Raw genomic sequence first — 9,601 nt, forward strand, 5'->3', positions numbered from 1 at the left:
TTTATTATAAGCTTATTGATAGGTTTAAGTTCAATAGGAGAATCATTACTCAAACCTTGAACATCAGCAACCTTTCTTGATGGCTTCCTTTGCCTTTTCTGCATTTGTTGTTCACCTGTATGAGTAACAGTTCCATGCAAGGCTTAATTAATTTGTGGAAAGTTAAGCTTCAATGCAGCACCACTTTTTGCTATCACCAAGAATGGCATAACAACTTATTTAAAGATTCATCCCACCTGAAGAATCCAGTGGCTCAAGAAGGGTCTTTTCGTGGTCCAGTGCTTTGGATTTTGTTGCTGTGGAGAAGAAATGATAGCTGTTTAGACAAGCAAATGTTATCAGTCTTAAGTTGAATGAATGACACGGTCCTATGACTTAAACTGGCCCTTCATGAACAAAAAAAAGCAAAATTCGATCACTCTATTATTTTGACTGATATCGGATTTCATTGTCATTTTATTCTCTTAACAGGCCTTCTGATATTACGCGATGGTGCAATTTTGAACAATCGACCTCAATTCGCATCCGATCGCACAATTCACGAAAAATCGCGTAATTCCCAAAAGGACACTCAACATTCATAAAATGAAACATAAATCAACACATTTCTTAGAAATTCCTGCATAAATACGCCATTTTAAAGATGATTTATGTTGGAAAAAGGCTAAAAAGCCTATGTTACCTTTGATTGTAAACATGCGAAGTTCAAGGCCTCATTTTGCATGTCGGGGACCTGGTACGAGTCTCATTGTTACAGAGTCGTCCATTGGTGCAACACAAACACGCCCTTATATACACACCATACCTCTTACTAACCGAGTTTGATGTCTGTATTGTAAGTTACGGACTGAGTTTTTTCCCGTTGATTTATGGCCCAAGCACGAAGCACTTACAGTACGGACCGAAAAAACGAGGTTAGTAAGATATTTATTACATCTCTGAGTTTAACCGGCACGCGGGCAAGGAAACTAGTCAAAGTGAAGTGGAAGGTTCAACTGCCACAGAGAATGCCGTGCCAAAATCCCAAAAACTAAATCTTTTTGACTGTTAAGTTTGAAATAGTTGCTTGCAAGATTCAAACAGTTTTCAGTACAAGTTTATGCAACAGAAATGACATGAAAAACTCGCTAGATGATGTTTTGTCAAAATTTTAAATTTAGCGGGCTGTACAGCAGGCCGTACTGTAGAATACGGCATGCTAATTTAGCCAATTACAGCGTGCGTACTATCTGAGAGATATAATAAATTGAAATAATGACCAAGTAACATGTTCTCTTGGAGAAGAGATTTGTGAAAAATAAGCGAATTTGTCAGTTTTTTGGCAAAATGTAGTTTCTTTCGTTGAAAACCAATCAAAACTTACTCATGGATAAGTTTGTTGTGAAAACGCCCGCTTTTTCTTCGACGAAGAAGGCAATTTCCCACCTTCTGTCCAATGTGACAGCGCATGATCAAGCAAGAAAGTACCTCACCGGTACGGTTCACGTGCACGTGGACGATGGACTGATGGCCGTTTATACGAGAGAAAATAAGCCGCGGCTTACTCTGGTCACGGTGTACAAAATATGCGAAAGGAACTATTTATACGAGTATATAGTCCCAGGTTAGGATAAGCCGCGGCTTGAGAAAGACATGAACGTAGATTTTGTTATTTATAGAGTGTGTTCACTGTCACACAATAAAAAATAAAATCAGAAACCATGCAGTAAATAAAGTCAAGAAACTGTGATATTATAGACGATAAATAAAGAAGACAGTTCCCCAAGTGTAAGGTATGTGCTTTGTTCCAAAGTTGAGATATTCGTCATAATCCACCATAACTCCGAAATTCAAAATGAGCTGGTTTCTATAAAAAGGATGCCATTGAGCTGGAAAGTTGCAGATAGATGTAAATTTAGTCCCTTTTATGCCTGATGAGGATGAAATGTTTAGTCAGGTCCTTTAGTTTTGGATTTGAGAATTATATTACGTCACCTAAACACACTCTTATATTTATGTAAGCCGCGGGTTATTTTCTCTCGTATAAATGGCCCTATTGCGACTGACCATCCTTGGAAGTTCTTGGTTGGCAAGCACCTTGATCATTCATTTTGCATGTTAGCTGTGACCTTTCAACTTTTACCGTGGTGCACCGGTAGTGCAGAAGACCTCAATTTTTTTATTTATCCCAACTAATGTCAATCGAGATACACTGTTCCTTTGTGTTCAAAATGTCAACTCCACGGTACAGTAAGGGGCCCAGTTCTCGGCCACTTTTTGTTCAACGTTTATTTTTAGCGCCACAAATGAATCTGAATAAAAAGCAATTGCTCCCAAAGGTAGCTTTATTCCTTGTCTTTCGTCCTGCCGAGTTTTGAGTTTACAGCTACTATATACTGTGAGCAAATCGAGGTGACACGAAGGTAGGTGAATTTGATTTCCACGAAAACGTGTTTGTTTACAGCTACTCGAATTACATGGTCTAATTCAAGTTTGTATTTTATCCATCTAGGAGGCCCAAATGAGCCAATTCTTGGCATAATGAACGTAGAGTGATAAAGCTTTCTGTTAAATATAAACTTTTCCTGGCCTATTTTATTTTTTTACCTAAATTCACCCCTCAATATTTCCTTAGTACTTCTGCGTATTTGCCTATTCTTGGCCACCCTGCTGGCCGTCCACAACACTTAAAAGTGCTCATAGTTTTGTATCGAGTTTTCTTGTCAAATCATTTGTAAAAGTAAAGCTGTAATGGGGTGGCATGTTCTGACAGTAGCTTTAAATTAAAAGTATGAGTTCTGACTTACCGGAGCCCGTTTTGAAATACCCAACTCTTTTTTAGCCTCGCTTGCCAGTGTATTTACGAGAAAAACTAGGAGTGCAAAAAACTTCCATTTCTAACATGAAACAAAGCTCGTTAAGGATACTTTGTGGTCGAAATATCAAACACAAGCCTTATTAGTGACTTAAAAACAAAATTGGTGATAAAGCGTTGTTTATTCTGAGGAATCGAGCGCACTCTTTTCAGTGGCCGAGAACTTGGCTTGCTGGCCGATAACAGCCCATGAACGAAGCCTCCATTTTCGTTATTACTCGGGAGAAAACAGCGTTGAGCAGTCGATAGATTTACATGTGTAAACTGAATGCTGAGGCTAGTTGGGTGGGAATTGAACCCACGACCTTTGGGTTAGATTCCATCAGTAGGGCTATCGCTCACATGGTTCATATGGGATAGAAATCTAGCACTTCACATTACACTCTATTCAGTTAACTCTATATAAAATTGATAGTTGATCTAAACAAAAGCATGGCAGTTTTGTATCTCAAACAGTGTGCAGTACAGACGCATCTTTCACTTACTTGCATCTTTCACTCACGTTGTCTGACATGTTGTACATTCATTTTCAGGTTTTCCAACCAAAATATGCTTATGTGGGGAATTTGGCAGGGTAAAGGAAAACCACCATTTAGTGTGTACTTTGAACCTTTTGCGGCCCAAATGACCCAGTTATATAATGATGGTGAGTAATGACAAATGTGGCATCTGTTTAAGGACGTTCACGCCCAAAAATTCCCATTTACAGTTTTTTTTTAACTTTGACTGCAGGTACAAAATGATAAGGCTATGTTAAAAACGTAAAAAAATTCTGGGGTCACCGAACTCGTTTTGGAGATAAGGCGTATCACAGACTGTAGCATTTCTAGGATTTCCAGTCCCTCGAGGCGATTCTGGCCGGATTCAATACTGGCGGCATATATTTAAGTTAAAGAATCATATCTAAGTTCTATGTTTTTAACACAGCATATATAGGCCTATTTAACAGATCCTTGCTACATCTGTCATTAAATCAGGTAGAATTAGCCTTAAAAAAATGCAACTTCTAAGTAACGCACAGCTGTATCCATGTACCAATTCGACCCTATGTTAATAGTTAAAAAGAAATAATTAAAACTTCCCACATACAGATTTTTTTTGTTTTTTAGTATAATGGAAAGAATCAGAAAAGGAAGCGATCTGCCAAAAAAATGTGGGGGTCACCGAGTGTCGAACAAAAATAAATATTCGCCCACTAAGTTAACGCAAAGGTCATCAGGTCTATATTTTGTTGAGTTTTTGACTCGGTGCGCATGCTTGAAATACATGACATGGCACGCGCATGCCTACTGAATAGCGTGCAAACGTCCTTAAAGTTGACTTGAGAGTAGATTGCTTACAAGTTTAAATTGGTTTTCATACTTTCTGGTATCAAAAGGTGTTCAGATTGTATTGGCTGTTGAGCAATCCCCAATCACTGTAAAGGCTGCTGTCATTCTTGGGTCAACTGATTTGCAAGGAAAATCGTACCTTCTTTGTATGACACAACACAATGGGGAAAGTGGCTGTCTTACATGTGAGGAGCGAGGTATTGTTGTAAAACAAGGCAAAGGCCATGCCATGCCCTACAGAATTCCAGAGGTTAGACACACTTTTGGGATTCTTGTTGAGAACTTACTGGCCTTAATGTTTCCTCCAAAGTAGGATTTTAGGTTTCTCACTCAGCTGTATGGGAGGACTGCATTTTGCTCAGATATAAACAAAAAAATAAATAGCTAGGACATGATTGCTTTGCTAAATGAAAATTTCATTTTTGTGAAATTTATTACAGGTACTCTAACTTGAGTTCTGTCAACCAGGTTGCAGGTATCTTTGATGTCACAAGCCTGGCATTAATGCCTTGGTTTGATATTGTTGTCGGAATGGTACCAGATTACATGCATGGCTGTCTATTAAGAATTACCAAGACTCTCCTCTACAAATGGCTGTCAGCATCAAATTACAAACAACCTTATTTCATTGGTGGGCAAGTAAGTTTAGTAAAATTATTTTTTGTAAAGTTATGGCTATCCCTCATTTAGGTCGAGGATCATCCGATGATAGTCTTCATATTGATGAGCGGTGTGTTCGTAGATGGCTCATGAACTACAGTATATAAGAAAATGTACATGGCAAATTGAGAAAGAGGTTCTTTATGTACAATGGACCTCACCCAAACAAAATGAGTTTCTCTCCTTCCCTTGGACATCCAAAACTTCTATAACTAAGCCAGTACCATAAATGCAGTGGTTTAAGCTCAGAGTGTGGTGATTCAAAGGGACGTTACAATGTACAAGTGTATGTATTGTTAATTCATTCTCACTCATTTGTTGGCAGTTGAAGGTTACTGACTGACATCTAACCTTGTCAGTGTACTTTATATAGTATTTTATGGATGGTTACATGTCATACACATGTTGCAGATTGCAAATATCAGCAAGCGACTGCAAAGGATGAGACCACCTGATTATTTGTCAAGACTTCCAAGAGACTTAGAAAAGCATTTCAAAAACTTGAAAGGTGCATGTCTGTGTCTAGATATGTAGTAAGTTGCTGCATTTATAGCTCTGGATTTACTCTTGTGTTGCATAATACTTTCATTTTGCAGTTGTTGAATTTGAAACTGAGTAGGGGAGGCAACTTTAACCTCCAAAAGCAACAAATTAATAATGATCAAACCCTTTTTGTGTGCTAATCAATTGCAAAGGTAGAATGCCGTCCTTGTATGAATTATTTTTCATCCCCCTCTGATCATGCTTCACACGTCTAGTATTTCCTTTCAATACCTGTCATGCATGCAGGCTGAAAGGGTAAGTGAGTCACAACAACTGTTTAGTGTGAAGCTAATTTGAAATGTTCTTAACAATTGATTAATAACTATTTTAGCCTTTTTTTACTTTGTTTAAAGCTTCAGAGTTGCAAGCTTGGCTCTTGTACTATGGAGTACCATGTTTAATTGGTTACCTGCCTGACAAATACCTGCTACGTTTTGGGCACCTGGCAGAGGGTATTTTCATCCTTCTTGGAGATGCAATTGCACCTTTTCAATTAAACAGAGCGAAAGATCTCCTGCACACCTTTTACAGAGACTTTCAGAGTTTATATGGTGAGAGCATGCGATACTGCTGTAATCAGTTGTGTGGCTCCATTTGAAGCATTGAATGTTATTAATATCTGTACAGGGGATGGAAATTGTGGGCTCAATGTTCACAATGCCGGTGTTTATTTGCTGACTATGTACAGGGATGGGGACCCCTTTGGGCTTGGTCAACCTTTGGTTTTGAGGACATGAATGGTACCATCATGGACCTGACACATGGTACAGGAAATGTTTGTAAGCAGCTGAGATACACACTCTCTCTCTCTCTTGGAAGTGAAGAGCAGATTTTGATATTGTATAGAATCTGATCAGTTTCAGCCTTTTCTTTATGTCATAACATGGATCTTGTTATTCCCCAGTTGCCAGATTATTGGAAGCTTCTTATAATCCAGGAACCATCTTATATAAAAGATCTAGTACCTGTTTCAACAGTCCCCTCACCTGACATTACGAGTGCCACTGAAGACAATTAATCATTGAATTCCTTTTACATTGAGAGGTTCTGTGGATGCTTCATGCTCAGAGTCGACTAAGGTGTGACATACAATTGATGGAAAATGGTGCCATGAAACACTTCATTGAAAGAATGCTGAACACTAAAAGAGGGTGTGTAAATTTAAGTTATTCCAAAAGTTAACGCATTAAATGAAAGGCTTTTACTGCATTGGTGTAGCCAAGAGGAATTATTCATTAACAAACATTACACAGGTGAATATTTGTTTTGTTATACATGTGTTAGGGTAAAAAATCTCAAGACTGCTAAAGGATGCCAAATTGCTGGTGGAGCTGAACAGCTCAGTGGATTATCAGAAGATTTGCTTGAGAAGATTAACATTGAAACCACTAGCCAAACAAAGATGAAAGTGCTACGTATTGTGAAGAATGGACATGTTTATTTCTCAAAGGAATATACCAGAATGGTCAAACGGAATTTATCTGTTTCCCTGTCTGAGAATGGGAAAATTGGGGAGATAGAGTATTTTGTCTGGGACCGAGACTCTGGATTAACACTTGCAGTGTTCCGAGAGGTGTATCCAGATCTTGGCAAACCCTTTTTCTTTCAAGATGCTGGCCATCACATTCTGAGGATGAAACCAGAAAGGTACTGATGCTTTTTTTTCTATTTTTGATAGACTACTTAAATCTACATGACGTGTAGAAAATGCTGCAAACCTCTTACCACTGGGCTAACTGTCAATGGAAACAATAATTTTGCCTATGGAACAAATTAACATGAATTAACATGAAATTATTGTAATTATACATATGGTGTGATTAGGTCTGGTCTTTGAAAAGCAATTGATGTGTAGCATTTTGCTCTGCTAGACTCTCTTATGCCACATTGCATGTTTTCCTTTTAAGTTTGCTTTTAGATCTGAACTTCAAGTTGACCGAATTGAGAAGCTACAAGAAAAAGTTTTTTTCCTGGAAGGAAACAAAGACAACATATGTGTTATCAGAGTGCCAAACGTCTGTGGAGTTTGTGGATAATGTGTTTTTAAAAAGATGCATTACATGTTTAATAACAATGTTTAGATCTTCAATATTTGTGAGCAATTCCTTTGCAATAGAGATGGTTTGTTTAAGCTCAAAAAAGCCTTTGAATGTTTGCTCTCAGCCGGATGCGTACATGTATTTCTTGCCGCATTGAAAATCCTTTAATGATGGCATTTTCACATTCATTTAAAAATGTGAGAAATGTAAATTCTTTTGCATGTGTGTTTTTTAATTACATGCCTGTAAGTTTGTGGGAAAATGCTTAAGTTTTGTGAAGGTAATACTAAATGAATCATGACAGAGTCCTAAAAGCAGTGTGATATTATGCCCTTAATGACTGGCCCCAAGGGAAACAGTGAGTTTTGTTTCCCAAAGACCCTCAACTCACTGTTTCCGGTGGGGCAAGTCATCAAGTTTCTTGTTGTACCTCCCAACTCAAAAATATAAAAAAGTGTGAAAAAATGATTTTGTTATAAATTTGCATACAGTGACTGTGTTTGCAGATGAGGGGCATTCACACCCGAGCTGTTGTGTCGAAACAACACGATGATAATCTTTTTCTTCACAGTCAACCAAAAAAAAAGACAGTACTAAAGTTTCTTTTGCTTTTTCTAAATGCTCAGCTCGAGAATTCTGGGTTTGATTAGAGGAGGAAGAGCATATTTTGTTGTAAATAACACAACTATTTTCCTACCTGCCGGCAGCGATCGAAGGGCTGTAGTTGCCGGACATGGGCATTCCATTTTTGGTGCTAAATCCAAACCTTGGAGCCACAAAACATCATTCAAATTTTGCCCTTGTTAATCTGGTCTTCGTTTGCAATTGTAAAAAATCCCTTTTTTATGAAAAATGAATGCTGTCTCTCTAAGTTCAAGTTGTTGTCTCCCTAGGGAGTTAGAGAGTTTTGACCCATGGCACGTGACACGTTCTCCTCCAATCAGAGAAGGTTTTGAGTTGGGAGGTATAACAATGCCATTTGTAAGAGTTACCTAGAAGTTAGTATTTTGTACTCTACAAAAGGAAGTAATGCCCTTGTAATCATAAGTAATTCTGGAAATAGATTTATCAAATATCTAACAAGTAGTGACACCTGAAAATTTTTACATGCGAAAATCTTAGTTGGTAGACAACTAACTAATTTTTTTAATTTCACTAACAGGTTTTCATTTGGAATCAGTCATTAGACATAACATTCCTGAGAAGTGTGCAATTCTAGAAACTCAAAAATTAATTACAAACCATCAATTTGCCTCAAAAAGTCCATTCTTAGAAAATCCCAAAAATTCCAACCCTCATAATTAACAGCTCTACTAAGATTCTTGAGAATTCCTAGGAATTCCTAGGAATTCCAAGCATAGAAATTTGTGTAACATACAATTCTCAAGAATTCCCAGCAATTCCAAACCTTATGCATTTCTGTCTAATTTGCATAATTAGGAATTTCTGGGAATTTCTGAGAATTCCTAGGAATTCCTAGAAATTCCCAAAAAGCTGAGAATTCATTTCGCAGGGGTTGCTTTGTCTAATGTCGTCAAAGTTTCAATAGTAATCATGTCATCCCTTGAGCATTACCATGTGATTCCCATCTTGCCAAGAGAAATCCCCCTTTTCAGGATCCCATTGTACATTGTCCATCTGAGAATTGGTGCTGGGCATTACGATGCTGCAATTGATAATCCCCTTTAGCCACGGGAAACTACGAATCTTCATGTTCACCGTCCACAAGTAAATTGCCATCATGCCAAAATGAAGTAACTTCAAAAGAGCCTGAAAAGGTACCAATACCAACCGAAGTTGGATGTAGGTGTGGTAGAGGTAGTGCAAGAAACAAAGAAGAAAGTTCATTTTGTTGTGTTTACAAAGATGGTTGTAAATGCTTTCAAGGTATCAGGGGATGCACAGATAAGTGCTGTTGCTACAACTGTGGAAATCATGTCATCCCTTGAGCAGCGGTCAGCGGTCAGCGAGCATGATGGCCGCGTTTTCATTCTCTCTGCCTACTTGAGATAATTTTCTTGTTTTCTTTCGACGTATATTTTACTCCTTTCTAAACTAATTTAACTAACAAGGAACAAACTATGTCTGGAAAAAGAGGGAAACTAAAGGAAACGGTGGAAGAAGATTTTGAAACTTTTGTGCACCATCAGTTAAGTTTAATAAGTGATGACTTG

At 37.9% G+C, this 9,601-nt stretch overlaps 1 pseudogene; it reads left to right on the top strand.

The window, feature by feature from the left end:
- The first annotated feature begins 2,210 nt into the window (after nt 1-2,210).
- LOC137988996 (uncharacterized) lies at nt 2,211-7,424 on the top strand (annotated as a pseudogene).
- The last annotated feature ends 2,177 nt before the right edge of the window (nt 7,425-9,601 follow it).

This window comes from Montipora foliosa, unplaced genomic scaffold (genome assembly GCF_036669935.1).
Source record: "Montipora foliosa isolate CH-2021 unplaced genomic scaffold, ASM3666993v2 scaffold_437, whole genome shotgun sequence".
Lineage (NCBI taxonomy): Eukaryota > Metazoa > Cnidaria > Anthozoa > Scleractinia > Acroporidae > Montipora > Montipora foliosa.